Source organism: Hemiscyllium ocellatum, unplaced genomic scaffold (assembly GCF_020745735.1).
Source record: "Hemiscyllium ocellatum isolate sHemOce1 unplaced genomic scaffold, sHemOce1.pat.X.cur. scaffold_997_pat_ctg1, whole genome shotgun sequence".
Classification (NCBI taxonomy): Eukaryota; Metazoa; Chordata; class Chondrichthyes; order Orectolobiformes; family Hemiscylliidae; genus Hemiscyllium; species Hemiscyllium ocellatum.
Genome location: NW_026869347.1, coordinates 26,574 through 43,446, shown reverse-complemented (window position 1 = coordinate 43,446; position 16,873 = coordinate 26,574). Strand labels below are relative to the sequence as shown.

General features: G+C 42.5%; 1 long non-coding RNA gene across 1 annotated transcript in view; it reads right to left on the bottom strand.

Annotated features, from left to right (window-relative positions):
* Positions 1-655: 655 nt before the first annotated feature.
* LOC132815005 (uncharacterized) overlaps positions 656-16,873 on the bottom strand; it is a 37,840-nt gene continuing 21,622 nt past the window's right edge. The window contains exon 3 of the long non-coding RNA XR_009644613.1: positions 656-1,612. This is a non-coding gene — a long non-coding RNA (uncharacterized LOC132815005). The remainder of the gene's footprint in view (positions 1,613-16,873) is intronic.

Sequence of the window (16,873 nt, the reverse complement as noted above, 5' to 3'; positions counted from 1 at the left end):
TGCAATCCCCGGTCTAATTTCAACAAAATACGCCTTTCCCCAACTTAGAACTTGAATCCGTGGATCAATATTGTCCCTACCATAACTATTTTAACATAAATACAGCTCTAGTCACTTTTCGCAAAATTCTCCCCCACTTTACCTCCGTCACCTATCCTACCCCTACTTCCCAACAGTAGGTTGAGTTTGTCCGTTCCCCAGTAGGACCCTCTGTATATTGCTTGTGGAAACTGTCCTGAACACACTTAACAAATTACGTTCTATCTAAGTTCTTAACTCTCTGGAAGTCCCAGTCTACGTTAGGAAAATTAAAATCACCTATTATGACAATTCTATTGCTCCTGCAAGTCCAGCCAGTCTCCCGGCATATTTGTTCCTCTAATTCCCATTGATGATGTAGAGGCTTATAGTTCAACCGCTATAACATCACCATCCCACTCTTACCTCTTTGCCCAGTTCACAAAACCTCATAGGATATTATCTCAGTTATTTCATCATTAAATACTAGAGTGATATGCGTCTTTATCAGAATTATTGGTATTTAAATTGTTTCCATTTACATCTCTTCCTCGCAGTGATTTTCACATTCGCAGCACCCCTTATCAAGGTACAATGGAGATATGGAACTGCACATCCTGTCAGTTCCAAAATTGGCTGCAAGTTTCCCCACACTGGGCAGTGATCTAACACAGTGTTACCGAAAAATGCAATAGCCTGGGCTTATATATGAATGAACCAGTGCGGTCTGCACAACTCCCCACGCTGGATATTTAGTCCAGGATTATGGATCAAGCATTGGTGTGGGCTGCACAGAGTTCCATTCTGGGTATTGCTGGGTTGCATTCAGCTATACACTAGCCGGACCTACACAGTGATCCATCCTGAATATTTAATAGATGGGGTGGTTTTGTGAGTTGGATTGCAAATGTGAGAGAAGTAAACATCTGGCAATACCTTTATTTTGTGTTTTCATTCTTGTGATTGGACCTTTCAAATCCTGACTCATCCTGTTAGACCGATCCCTCTGGATAAGTCATGGTGAATGTTGTTGCAGCATCTGGGTCTGCAACATGACCAACAAATGGAGCAGAGGCTGCAGAGAGGGGCGTCTCCGTAAAATGGAATGAGGGAATCATAATCAGATCAGACGTGGTCTTCGTGAATGGTGGGGCAGGATTGAATGGACCACTAATGCAATTTATTCATATATTTCTGTGTGTTCCAAGAAAACTCCCCTTCTCTCCCAGTGTCCCATACTGGTGGGGACTGAGTCACCTCCTGCTGTTCTTGCATAACAGGATCCTCGGGCCTCACTAGTCTCCAGAGTTCCCTGTGCCCCAGCTTCGAGCTCTCAGTGACTCCCTCCTGTCCCTGTGCCCCAGTCTCAAGCAGTTGAATGACTGCGTTCTGTTCCTGTGTCCCAATCTTGGGCAGCTGAGTGACTGCCTCCTGATCCAAGGCTTGTGATAGTAGATGTCTCCCTCCTGCTACTGAGTAACAGGCTGCAATCGCTCGGTGCTCACGTGGTGCTCCTGTGGTATGGAGTTGAGGGCCTGAATGACCTCTTCACATTCCTTACAGCTTCTCTTGACGAACAGCCTTTCTCCTGTTTCTGTAAAACACCATCAAAATCTGAATGATGTATTTTTGTATTTTACTCTCAGCAATTGAGCAAACAAGCTGACAGACAGAATTCAGAAGCTGAATTGCCTCCTCCTGTCCCGGCGTTACACACTCAAGAGACAATACAGTCTCAGAGATGTACAGCACGGAAAAGACCTTTCCATCTGATCGTCCATACCGACCAAATATACTAAATAAATCTCGTCCCCCTTGCCAGCACTTGGCCCATCTCCCTCTAAACACTTCCCATGCATGTATGCATCCAAATGCCTTTTTAAATGGTGTAACTGTACCTGTCTCCACCACCACTTTTGGCTGATCCATCCATACATACAGCAGTCTCTGTGTGAAAGTGTTGTCCCTCATGTCCCTTTTTAAATCTTTCCCCTCTCACCTTAAACCTTTGTTTTCTAATTTTCAACTCGCCTATCCTGGGGAAAAGACAAAGACTGTTTACCTTATCTATGCTCCTCACGATTTTATAATCGTATTTAAGGTCCCATCTCAGCCTCAAAACTTGAAAATAGTCCCAGCCTATTCAAACTCTCCTTGTAACTCTAACCCTCCAACCCCTGCAACATTCTTTTAAATCTCTTCTCCACCCTTTCAAGTTTGACAACATCTTTCCGACAGCAGGGTGACCAGCATTAAAGGCAATATTACAAAAGTGGCCAAACCAATGTCCTGTACAGATGTAACATGTCTTGCAAACGCTTAGACTCAAAGCACCAAGACCACCAAGTGCCTTTTTCACTGCACAGTCTACCTGTGACGGCACTTTCAAGGAACGGAGAACCTGCACCACAAGGTGACACAGTAGCTCAGTGGCTAGCATTGCTGCTTCAGACCGTAGCGATCTGGGTTTAACTCCATCCTTGGATGACTGCCTGTATGGAGTTTGCACAATCTCCCCGTGTCTGCGTGAGTTTCCTCCGAATGTTATGTTTTCCTCTGTAAGTATAAAGATATACAGATAATGGTACATTGGCCATGCTAAAGTACTCAGGAATGTTTAGGCGAGGTGGATTAGCCATGGGAAATGCAGGATCAGATGTTTAGGGTAGGGGTTTGTCCAGTGGGATACTGTTTAGAGGTTCGGTGTGGCCTCGATGGGCCAAATAGGCTGTTTCCTCACTGTAGGGATTCGATAATTTCGATGGAGTTCTCCCTGATTGGCAGATTTCGACAGGACCCTACCTACATGTCTTGCCCTGATTTCTCTTGCCATAATGCAACACCTCACATTTAACTAAAATAAACTCCATCTGCCACTCCTCGGTTCACCTCAACAAGGTCCCATTATAATCTGACAGCTCATTCTTCACTGTCGACTACAACAACAAATTTGGTATTATCTACAAACTTACTGATCATACATCATATACTCAAATGCAAATGGTTTGTATTAGTGACAAAAGGCAGTGGACCCACTATTGATCTTTGCGGCACACCACTGGTAACAGGTCTCCAAGTTTAATGAACAAAGGCCCACTGTCACGCCCTGTCTCCGATATTCCAGAAAATTTTGGATCTAAATGGCGAGCTCTCCCTGGATCCTAGGCAGTCTGACCTTGCTAACCAGTCTACCATGTAGAACATTTTGGTTTTCTGACTGAATTCCAAAAAGACAATATCCACTGCCCTGTCCTTATCAATCGTCTTCATCACTTCCTCAAAAAATTCCACCGAGTCAGTGAGATGTGATCTCCAAAGTACAAAGCCCTCTTCAGTCCTTGTCTGTCCAAATGCATATCGATCCTTTTCCTCGAAATCTCCTCCAACAATTTAGTCACCATTAACGTCAGGCTCATCGATCTATAGTTACCTGTTTTTTTCCTCACTTTCTTAAATAATGACACTACGTTAGCAGCCCTTCAGTCTTTTGGCACCTCACCTGTGGAAATCAATGTTACAAATGTATCAGCAAATAGCTGAGCAATCTCTTTCATAGCTTCCCAAAAGTATCTGGGTTAGAACTGCTCAGGTTCCAGGGATTTGTTCACCTTTATGTGTTTTAAAATATCCAACACCTCCTTGTAATATAGACCCTTTTCAAGGTATCACCATATATTTCTTCATTTTTTCGCTCTTGTAACCTCCTCCACATTAAATACTGAAGAGAAATACTTGTTTCATATCCCTCCAACCTATGTATATGTGGTTCCATACATAGGTAGCCTTACTGATCTATAAGGGGCCATATTCTCTCCCGAGTTAATCTTTTGCCATAAAAGGATGTGTAGAATTTCTTCAATGCCTCATTAACCCTATTTCTAAAGCCATCCCTTGTCCTTATTTTTCTGACCCGATTTCCTGATTGACTATACACTTGCTGCCCTTATACACCTCTCGGGATTCACTTGATCTCAGCTGTGTTTACCCGACATATGCCTCCTTCCTTACCTTGACCAGAGCATCAATATATCTAGCCATCCAGCACTACCTGCACCCACCAGCTTTGCCCATCTCACCAATGGGAACACGTTGGCTCTGGACTCTCCGAAACCCAGTTTAATGGCCTTGCATTTTACAACCATCCCTTTACCTGTGAATAGGTTATTGCAATCAGCCTTTCACAGGTCTCCATAACACTTTCAAAATTGGCCTTGTTCAAAGTTAGAACTTTAATATTTACATTAGGTCTTTCCTATTCCAAAACTAACTTTAAACTAATATTTATGTGGAACAGACTTGAAAGTTAAATAAATACTTCCAGACCCTCTGGAACAGGCTCGAGAGGCTGAATGGCCTCCTCATGTCCCGGTGTAACAGACCCAAGACATTAAATGACACAGCAACCCATGGATTACGAACAGCTGGTAAACTGTATCTGATGGAGGTCCATCCCTTCTCAGTTACAGAATCACAAACAACACAATGTACTCCAGATGCCCTCTCAGTAACACTTCATACAGCTGCAGCGACACAGCTCTTTGTTTAGAATGATTGTGTTGGCAAAATGTGCCAATATTCCAGATTTCCACCTTTTCAAGTAGCAACAGGCTAATATGGGCTGAATGGTCTTCTCTTATCCCTCTGTAAGAGGCCCATTGGGACAGAATTGCTTCGGCCTGTCACTGAGCAGCAGTCTCAATGCTCTGTCTCAAGGTTATGAAAGGATTTGATAACAGGGCACTTAAAACCAGTAGTAGCCTCACACTGGTCAATAAGTACTGTACTTTGAGTTCAGGGATCTAAAAACTTACCCACCCGAGGTTTTTTATGCAGCCAATCTGTTATTTTATAATTGCCTCCTTTCATAAACAGAGCGGAACATATATAGACCCCTGTAGTGTCTTGTTAATACTCTCATATACAAGTTTTAAAATGATTTAAAAGGTTTAAAGATTTATGGTCCACCCCTCAGCAACCCTCATCCATTCCATCCAAACCCAGTAAATATTCCCTTTTATTGTGATATGAAAAGTGATGTGTGGAACTGGTTAACTGAGCCTGTTTGTTTAGTCATGATTTGGAGATGCCGGTGTTGGACTGAGGTGTACAAAGTTAAAAATCACACAGCACCAGGTTATAGTCCAATAGTTTTAATTGGAAGCACATTAGCTCTTGGAGCACCCCTCCTTCATCAGGTGATAGTGGAGGCCACACTTCTAAGGCACAGAATTTATAGCAAAAATTTACAGTGTGATGTAACTGAAATTATACAGTGAAAAATACCTTGATTGTCTTTTGAGTCTTTCATCTGTTCGAATATCATGATAGTTTCATTTCTTTCATGTGTAAATTACAAAACCTTTTTCTTTTAAAGTTGCATTCTCAGGTTAGCTGTAACATTGAGTGATAGCTAGACAATATGTTGAAGGTGTTAGCCCCCTGTGTTCTATGTCTATACCATGATGTTTAGATTGATTCTAATCTGAAAAGTGAGATAACAGAGTTTTACATGAATTCATGCAGTTTTTGAGCTCAGAGGTTTACATGAATTCATGCAGTTTTCGAGCAAAGTACAATGTAGCTCTGCAAGTACAAATTCACCCCACAAAATATATGTGTGCATGTGGGTCTTTGTCTGTTTGTGTGTGCGTGTTTGTCTTGGTTGGGGGTTGTGAGTGTGAGAGGGAGTGTATATGTGTGTGAATGATGTAGAGTTTCTTAAGTCTGTGAGGGGTGCATGTGTGAGTGTGGGAGTGTGTGTGCGTGGCTGGGGTGGGGGTGTTGAGTATCAGTGAGAGAGAGTATATATGTGTGTGCATGAGTGCAGAGTGGTCTAAATCTCTGATCGGATGCCTGTCTGAGTGTCTGTAAGCGTATGTGTGAGTGTCTGTGTGCGTGTCTGTGTACATGTGTGTCCGTATGCATGTGTGTGTATAGGAGTGTATGTGTGTGTGTGTGTGTGTGTGTGTGTGTATGTGTGTGTGTGTGTGTGTGTGTGTGTGTGTATACAGTGCAATGGTGGTCACCTGTAATGTGACGTGAACCCACTATCCCGGCTGAGGCTCTCCCTATGAGTACTGAAAATAGCAATCAGCCTCTGCTCGGCCACTGTTCGCTGCTGCCTGTCCTGAAGTCCGCCTTGAATGATGGTCACCAGAAGGTCGGAGGTTGAATGTCCTGGACCACTGAAGTATTCCCCAACTGGAAGGGAACACTCCTGTCTGTTGATTGTTGTGCGGTGCCCATTCATCCGTTGTTGTAGCCTTTGCTCAGTTTCTCAGTGTTTGTTCTGTGGCTGTGATTACTGCCAATCTCCATGGATTCTAATTATCCCAGTGGAGGGTTTCCATCTTTAATGATAAATGGGCGCCGTTCAATGTGTTATCCCATAACATGACCGGGAGCATCACCGACAGCACTGACAGGGATCGGCAGATTTAGAGAGAGGGGGCGGAGAGATCAGAATCTGAGAACATTAGATTGGAATGTTCCAAAAATGTATCCGAATCTGGGAACATTAGACTGGCACCTTCCAAAAATAGATAGGAGTTTATCCGATTATGTTTGGTATCTTTCTGCATTTTATTGGTGGTCATTATCATCACGGATCTATTACACTCTTCTCATTATTCAATATTTTTATTATCCTTTCCTGGCTATCGTTGGTGTTCCTGGTAAGTGTCACTGTCCAGATTTTTTTTCTATAAACCGGTTATGACTGTATTACTGTTCCTTCATATAGTCTACACTTCTTGTCACTATTATTTTCCTGTTGAAACTCTCAATCCAGATATTCACTCTCCAGACCACTACTAACTGCATCAAGGAAGGTGTTCAATTACTGTCTCCCTCTCTGCTCTGGCAGTGTTACTCATGGGTCTCTATGTTGACCTACTCAGTTTCAGTGGAGAACTACAATTTATCGTATCATCGCCTTTGATATTTAAATATGAACAGCATGGAGGTCACTCTCCACTGTTCTGGTTACAAACTCCACTTCCATCCCATCCCTGGCTAATATCTGCTGCAGAAGCAGACAAGTCACAACTGTGGGAGATCCCTTAGACCATGAGCTGATTCCTGACACCATGCACTGACCATTTCTAACTTGAAAAATTCACCACCCCACAATATATCTCACTGGTGTATTCCATCTGCTGTTTGAACCTTGAGCTGTGAAATACCGTCTTAATGAAGTTAATAATCTGCTGCTGACACTCCCGGCTGCAAACCTGCCAAAGGAAATCTAATTCTAACTCACGCCAAACTCCCATCCATCTGTCATTCATGTGCACACCGATGTATATTGCTATTGTGTCTGGCAATGTCTTTATTTTAACATTCTCAAACACTTTATCTCATCTGTCCATGAAACTTCTCTCGTTCTCTCTCTGTTGATTAACAAAAAGCCTGCCAGTTGTTCGTATTAAAAATAATTTCTTCCATGTGCGTTCCTTCTCAAACACTGAGTTTCACATTCAACCACGCCAATCGCACACACACACACACGCACTGTCCCTCAGTTTCTGATGAACACATACTCACAGCAAACCTTCCCATTGTAGGCAGTAATCTGTTGCGAGTATAGTTAGCATATGATCGTAAAGTTTGCAATACTCTCCATGCTGGGCAAATAGTGCAGTTTACTGAGCAACACACTAGCACGGTCTGCACAGCTCTCCATGCTGGGCTGTCATCTTGTCCCAGTTTATGTTGTTTGTGGTGTTCTGTGAAGCAAGTTCAGAATTTGATGTAACAAACTATTTCTGCTGATCTGACAATGTCTTTATTCAATGTTCTCATTCTTGTAATTTTGCTTTCGAAGATCTCACTTCTCCAGTTAGTCCCACTGCCCAATAATTTTCCCCATATTTCCACAACCTCCTCTCAGTTAATTAACTATCTGTTTCTGTCTTTAATGTGAATCTCTCTGTCCCTCTGTATCTTTCCATGGCCTTGGGTTTTAGCTCCCTAGTGTATCGAGTGCTGTAATTGTGTAGCTGAGAAACAGTGAAATGGTGTGTGACAGGCTGTTGAAAACTATGAACAACTAAGCATGGCCAATTTACCTGCCACGCTCATCTTTGGATTGTGGGGGGAAACCAGAGCATCCAGAATAAGCTCATGCAGACACTGGAGGCTATTGGGTTCAAAGGTCGTGTATGATAGCTGTCAGTGTCTTTTGTTCCAGATGTTGAATTTGGTTGGTTTAACAGTCCTTTGTGTATAAAGATTCTTTCAGTCACTAAGAATTTTCTGTGTGTGGATGAATTAAAGTTTTACAAAAGTTAATGAAGACAAAGCTGTAGGAATTGGGAGACAAGCTGGAGTTGGGGTTGTGTTTGTCTGTGAGAAAGTGAGAGATAATTACAGCTATAGCTCAGCAATTACATTTGGAGGATCTGTCATCAGACTCTTTAGAAATGGCTCGAATTCAATTTCAAATGAGGCACCTTGAACATGAGAAAGAATTGAAACATTTTGAATTATGATGAAAAGTAGAAATAAAAGAAAAGGACATGAAGAAGAGAAAGAGAAAAAGAGAAGAAAAGCAGAGAGTTTCAACTTCAAAAGTTAGCAATTAGAGAGGGAAGTGGACATGGAAGTCGGTGATGAAGGTAGACTGTAGGCTGGATGAGGAGGTGAGTGAGGATGAGCAACCCTATAGTAGCCAAAGGTCTGATGGGGATCTGTTTAGATACATCCAGGCATTATCTAAATTTGATGAGAAGGACGGGGAAGCCTTTTTAATTTCATTTGAGAAAGTGGCTAAACAAATGCAGTGCCCAGTGACCATATGGATTTAGTTGATCCAAACAAAGCTGCTGGTATTTGCATCCTATCGGAGGAGGTATCTGAGGAGTATGAGGAGATGTAGAAAGCCATCGGAAGTGCATGTGAGCTCATGCCAGAAGCCAACAGATAGCGTTTCAGGAATCTAAAATAGCGTCGCTGGTTAAACGCACATTGACTTTGAAAGAATCAAAAATAATAATTTTGAAAGGTGGGTAAGGGTATTAAAAACTGAGCAAACCAATGACACTCTTAGAGAGATTCTTATTTTGGAGAAGCTCAACAATTCACTTCCTGCAGCCGCGAGAACTCGTGTGGAAGAGTAGAGAGTTACAATGCCAAGGTTAGAAGCTGAAATGGCAGCTGATGATGATTTAGTTCTGAAACCAAAGTTTGGTTTCTGTGAGGGATTGAGAAGAATGTGCAAGATCTTCTTAAAACATATCCCTGTGAGAGTAGGGTTTATTGGCATAGGCCAGGAGAAGCCGGTAAAGAGGTTACAGCATTGAGAGGCATAGCAGCATGTAATTCTTTAATGCTGAAATATGAGGAGCTATGTCATTCAGAGGGACTATTGGAGAGATGCGAATTGCTCCATTATGTAACGTGTGGTTGAAGTGACCAGTGGAAACATCAACAGGTTTATTCCACAATGGGGAAGGAGGCCTTGAGCTTGACGTTGGCGTTACAACATTTCAGCTTTTAAATTGTGAACAACATACCTGGGACATTTTTTCTTATCACTGATCGTGACCCCTTAAAGTTTTCGGAGAGGTTTGGAGAGAATAATACCAGGCTGTTTCGATTGAGTTTATTATTGCTGCCATTCAATGTGAAATTATACAGGTGACAGGGCAAGAAAACCTAAGTTTTGACACGTTGTAGAGACTTGGATGAAAAAAGACAAAGGCATTCTGTGGCAGGAGTAAAATGAATGAAACCGAATCTAGTTGTGAACATTTGTATGCTCAGAGTCTACGTAATATATATGCATTTCAGTCTGCTAATAGAGGAAGGTTAGGAGGTCTAAAATGAATCCATTTCTGTATATTGATGGATCATTTTATTGATGGTGGAGTTGTGAGTATACTATCACTGTAAAAAGGTGATTTTCTCTTGGGTTATTTTTTTGAAGAGAGGTTTTAAAGACAGAGGTGCGGAACTGCTGTCTGAAAACAGTTTAAGTAACTAACTGAGAAAGCCTTTAGGTTTCATTAAAACGGTGGTAACAATGGAAGGGCAGTGGCCAGCTCTCCCAGACCAGGTTTTCTCGTTTTGTTTTTAGCTGCAGCATTAAGAAGCTGCTGGGGATCCCAAAAGGGTTGGAAGTTTCAATACATGATCCCCAGCTGCTTTTCTCTCTGAGATCTCTGTTGATGTTGTTTCCTCCTGGATTGGAAAATTGCTGTAAGCATCTGAATACATTTGAATATATCTTTGTGCCAAGCGGTGTAAAACAAGATGGTATGGTATCTATTGTTTGTGTAAGTGTTCCAACATATAAGCCATCCCTCATTTTTCTTTTCTTTAATTGTATTTTAACTAAAGTATTTGAATAGATTATATTTTGCTTCATGTCGAGTAGGTTGACCAGTCACAATATATCTAGAAAGCACGCTTCCCATCTATTCAAAACAAGGAAAGATTTGAGTCTAAGCGGCCTTCTTAAAATATTTTGCGGGTATCTGGTCTTGTCCACAACACTTGTAACCAAGGGGTTTCTGACTGACCCCTGTTATTAAAAATTTAGTGGAGTGGCTGGGGATGGTTTGCTGGAAGTTGTGCTGTAAGCTGCCTCAGACATTCAGGGAGACCTGAGGATTTCGTGACTCAACTGTGGATGGAGCATGGGGACTGTATTTACAGCATCTGAGCCTGCAATATGAACAACACATGAAGCAGAGGCTGCAGAGAGGGGAAGCTCTGAAACCACGGAGTGAGTGTGTGTGGGGAAAGGGATCTGCTGTATCCACCCCAAGTATTCCAGGATCAACTTCCCAAGCTACACTTAACCCAGGAGCAGATAGTGAGGGGACCCTGACTGAACAAGGAGCTGGGCACAAAGCGGTGTCATCTCCTTCAACACGTCCTGTCGCATCACACCAGGGGGAGGCTGGTGCTGCAAGTGGCTGTTAGGGTCACAGTTTCATTCAGTTTCTATAATCCATAACTTTCCAGGCAGAACTAGGTGACATATCCATCATTTCCCAATATCTCAACATCAATGTCACCATTCGGTGATGGAGGATATATATGGTGGATGAGGTAAATACATTGTTTCTCCCGTAGCAGGGAGCTGCTGGGTGTATCCAGTGGTATAGTGGGATTCCCGATAGTGTACATGGCATCTGCAGAGAACCCATGCCAATGGGGAGAGGTAGAGGAACTGAAGGAGCTCTCTCTCTATTAATGCTACAGTATATCCATACACAGTACATCATGTTGGTGAATACCCACTGTCCTGGCAGCAGTCACGGCCTCCTCATTCAGAAGCAGTCAGCCATTCCCATCGTCATTGGGTCTCCACGTAGAAAGAAATGAATGTATCTTGGATAAAGGCCTCCCCTTGATGCACGTTTCAAAACACCATCCTCACCACCAATCAACATCAAAGTTGTCCATGTGTACGGAGAGCAATGGGGTCACTTGGAGTGTCTGGGAGTTGACGATCAGGGATGGAGCAAAACCCCCCATGTCTAAACGGGTCTGAGTGAACCCCCTAGTACACAGTATCATTAAGTCCTGTAATCCCTTTCCATTTCAGTAACATATTGCTTTCCGTTATTCCTATAACTGAAATGACATGTTATGTCATGTTAAATTCCACCTGCCAAACTATTATCCATTGCCTTTACCTCTCTGAATCTATTTGCAGACTCCCCACCCTCTCTTGATCTTTTAATCTCTTGCTTACCATAGTGACATCACCAAACTCAGCATCTGTATATCTGTTCCATCCTCCTGATCATTAATATAGACTGTAAATAGTTGAGAACCAAGTACTGGTTATTCTTTGACCCTACGGGTTACGTTCTGTCTAACTGATTGAGACTGATTTATCCTGAGTGCCTGCTCCTGTATGATACCCAGTCCTTCCCCATTCCTGTCCAACACAGTCGAAGAGTTGAATAAGAACAAGGAGCATCTGTGAGGACTCCAACCCCTCGATGAGGCTGATGTCAACACGGCCTCTGTTCCACTTTCCTGCCATCTCTCCATCCTAAAACTCTAGTCTCTTGTTGTAGATTGCGCCACATGAAAACAAAATCCACTCCATTTCTGCACATCCAATTACTTTTAGCATTTTGCAGACCTCAATGAGATCTCTTTTCATTCTTATAAACTGGAGAGTGTAGGCCTAAACTGCTCAATTTCTCTTTATAAGACAAACAATTCAAATATGGAATCAATCTAATGAAGCTTTTCTGAATTGCCTCCAATGGAAATACCACATTCTGCAGGACACCCAAACTGTACTCCAGTTGCAGCCTCACTAATGTCTTGCTTAGCTACACCAACACTCCCTACCTTTCTACTCTATCCTTTCTTAAATAAACACTGAAATTATGCTTACATTTCTCATTACTTGCAGTATCTGCAGGCAGGTTTTCTGTGATATGCAAGCAGACACCCAGATCTCTCTGCACCTAAGCACTTTGAACTTTCTCTCCATTTAGATAATAATTTGTCTTTCTATTATACTGGCCAACTTGAATAGCCCCATATTTATTCACTTTAATTTTCCTTGCCAGATGTTGGCAAATTCACCAAACCTATCCATATAGTTTTAAATCTCTTGCATCATCATTCTGAAGTAATTTCCCACCAATGTTAGTGTCATCTGAAAATGTGACATTGTATTTTCTATCCCATCAACCGAGTGCAGTAATACCATCGATCGCAAATGGTTGAGGCATGAGTCCTGAAATCAATGGCACCCCACAAACTGCATTTGCCAAAAGAAAATGACACATTTATTCCATCTGACTCCATTTTGTTGGTTAACCATTCCTCCATCCAAGCTAATTAATTACTCCTAAACTCATGTTGTCTGATCTTACCACTTACACTTTGGAGAAGCTACATATCCGATGCCTTCAGGAAGACCAGATATGTTACACCTCCAGGATTCCCATGACCCACCTTTTTTGTGACATCTTCAAATAACTCAAGCAAACAATTCAGACACGGTTTAGCCTTCGTAAAGCCACGTTGACTCTGATAGATTGTGGTTTAACTTTGCAAATGTCCTGAACAATGGACTCTAACAATTTGCCATAAATTATAATAGTTTATTGTCACACTTTAGTACCTAATGTATGCCATTATGATAAGTTCTTCATTTTCGAAAACCTTTACATTTTCTTTGAATTCCTGTTTAATGGGCACAAGACTTGAAGAGATGTGCTCCAATTGCTGTGTAAGAGCCATGTGTCACTGAATAGACTCATCATCAAAATCGATGAGCTGATGTCTTTCTGGTGTTCCCATATTGCCGTCTCCAAGGTCAGAATGACCTCCTCCTGTTGATGCTTTAGAGGATGGGGAGATTATGGAATCTTCCTATTGCTGTGTAACATTTTGAGGGGCTGATGGGTCTTCTCATAACAGGTGGAAATACTGAACGGTCTCCTCATGTATCCCGGAGATGGGACTGAGGGAGTGATTGGTCTTCTCTTGTTCACATACTACAACAGACACGTGCCTAAATTACCTCTTCATTTCTCATGAAAGAAGTTTCAGATAGTTTTATCATTATCCAATTTCCTTGCAATAGGCTCGGTGGGTCTGAATGGCCTCCTGTTATCCCAGTGTAACAATCTCCTGTCACTGTGTGACCTCTTCCAGTTCCTATGTTACAGGATACTGGTGCAGCATGGCCTACTGTTATAGGCTCGAGGGGTTGATTGGCCTCCTTCTGTAAATGTATATCAGGCTCCAGGGACTGAATGGTCTCATCCTGTTTTGGTGTAACAGGGTCGAAGGCCTGAATATCCTCCTGTTGATCCTGTGTAACAGGCTGGAGAATGGAATGGATTCCTCCACTATCTGTGTAATTGACTACTGGGTCAACCTGATCATCTTTTCGTTATAATCTAGCACCTTCATTGCAGGAATCAGTTGAGGGAACCATCTCTGAACTGCTTCCAATATAACAACATCCTTTCTTCATAGAAGAGGCTAAACCTGTACACACTACTCCAGATGTGATCATCCTGTACAGCAGCAGCAACACTTTACCAGCCTGCTGTAATGTTCCCACCCAGGTTAGAGCAGTCTCAGCTCTCTGGGAGAATACAGAGCATTGTTGGAAGATCATTGTCCTTCTCTACTCCATCAGCATAACGGGAGATCTGGAGAAATGAAAGTTTGCGAAGATCATAAATGATGTGGCGAGATGATCTCTGCCATTAATCTCCCCAGAGCCCACTTCGCTCAGATTCCACAGAATCTAGTAAGGTGGAGCGGAAAAAACAGCAAGGAGGAGCAAACATTGATGGGAGTTATATATGTTAATGATATAGAAGATGGTATCAGCAATAACAATAGCAAATTTGCTGATGATACAAAGCTGGGTGGCAGGGTGAAATGTGATGAGGATGTTAGGAGATTACAGGGTGACCTGGACAAGTTATGTGAGTGGGCAGATGCATGGCAGATGCAATTTAATGTGGATAAATGTACAGTTATCCACTTTGGTGGCAAGAACAGGAAGGCAGATGACTACCTCAATGGAATTAATTTAGGTAAAGGGGCAGTACAGAGATATCTGGGTGTTCTTGTACACCAGTCAATGAAGGCAAGCATGCAGGTACAACAGGTAGTGAAGAAGGCTAATAGCATGCTGGCCTTCATAACAAGAGGAATTGAGTATAGAAGCAAAGAGGTGCTTCTGCAGCTGTACAGGGCCCTGGTAAGACCACACCTGGAGTACTGTGTGCAGTTCTGGTCGCCAAATTTGAGGAAAGACATGCTGGCTATTGAGGGAGTGCAGCGTTGGTTCACGAGGTCAATTCCTGGAATGGCGGGATTACCTTACACTGAAAGACTGAAGCGACTGGGCTTGTATACACTTGAGTTTAGAAGACTGAGAGGGGATATGATTGAGACGTATAAGATTATGAAAGGATTGGACACTCTGGCAGCAGGAAATATTTTTCCGCTGATGGGTGAGTGCCGAACCAGAGGACACAGCTTAAAAATACGGGGGAGACCATTTAGGACAGAGATGAGGAGAAACGTCTTCACCCAGAGAGTGGTGTCTGTGTGGAATGCTCTGCCCCAGAGGACAGTGGAGGCCCAGTCTCTGGATTCATTTAAGAAAGAGTTGGATAGAGCTCTCAAAGATAGTGGAATCAAGGGTTATGAGATAAGGCAGGGAGCGGATACTGATTAAGGATGATCAGCCATGATCGTATTGAATGGCGGTGCAGTCTCGAAGGGCTGAATGGACTACTCATGCACCTATTGTCTATTGTCTATTGTCTATTATCAAAGTGAAAGCTGCAATACAAATGCAGGAAATGTTATAAAACAGGAAATGAGATATTCACATTTGTGGGTACTGCAGTAATGATATATGTTTAAATTATATCTAAACTGTGTTAACCAAATTGAATGCTAATGCTGGGAAAAATGGATTTCATGACCACGTGTGAGATGGTTTACATGAACATTATGTTGATCACTGAGCTCGAGATCAGGTTATTTAGGAATTGGTGTTGAGTGATCAGAAGAGCTAATTGAAAATTTTGCCAGAAAGGACATTTTGGGAACAGTGACCACAATGTATTGGTTTTCTTTTATGCTGTTTGAGTACACGACAGTTTTTGTTGTATTTGAAGTAACCGTTACAAATCTGAGTCATGCAAGCCATCATGGTGTGAGGAGAAAATGGGGACTACAGATGCTGGAGATCAGAGGCGAAGAGTGTGGTGATGGAAAAGCACAGCCAGGCAGCATACTAAGAGCAGATAAATCAATGTTTCGGGCATATGCCCTTCATCAGGAATGAATCTTATGGGCCAAGGGGGCTGAGAGATAAATGGGAAGGGGGTGTGACAGGGGGGAGGTAGCTGGGATTGCGATAGGTAGATGAAGGTGGGGTTTAAAGTGAAAGGTGATAAAAGGAGACAAAACGCCTCATCTACTGCATCCATTAAACCCACTGTGGTCTTCTCTACATTGGCGAGGCAGGAGGTCAACTTTGGATCATTTCAGAGAACATCTCTGGGACAGCCACATTGAACAACTCCATCGCCTTGTGGCTGAGCACTTTAACTCCCCTTCCTATTCTGCCAAGGACATGAGGGTCCCGGGCCTGCTCCATCGCCAAATCCGAGCCACCAGAAGCCTGGAGGAAGAAAGCCTCCTCTTCTGCCTTGGGACCATCCAACTACAGGGGATCATAGTGGATTTCCCCATTTCCCCTAATCCCACCTTATCCCACTCCAACCTTCCAAGTCAGCACCGCCCTTTTGAATGTTCTGATGTATCCACCTTCCTTCCTATCAATCTGGTCCACCCTCCTCTCCGACTATCACTTTCAACCCCACCTTCACCTACCTATTAGATGAAAGGAGGCAGCTTAGAAAAATGCCAAGTGTTGTAGTAAGCCAGTGGACTCAGAGAAATGTAGGACCCAGCAAAGGATGACCAAGAAACTGAGAAGAAAATCAAAAAGAGAAAAAGCATGCAAATGAAAGAAAACATAAAAACTGCTAAAAAGCATCTATCAATGTATGAAAAAAATAAAAATAAGATCAAATGTGGAACAGTTGGTGTGCGTTCATAATAAGTTATTGCAGAGAACAGAGAAATTGCAGGGAAAAGAAACAGTTTCTTTGGTGTCTACCTTCATGGAAGAATGTCCAGAAATTTTTCCAGAAATACCAAGTGACCATGGGACTTGTGTAAGTAAAATCTGAGATCATTCTTATCAGTGTTGGGGTCATCTTTGAAAAGAAAGCTAGATTGAGTATTTATAAATCTGACAGACCAGATGTACTTCATACATGTATTTCAGAGGAAGCAGCAATACACATGTTGATTGCACTGCGGA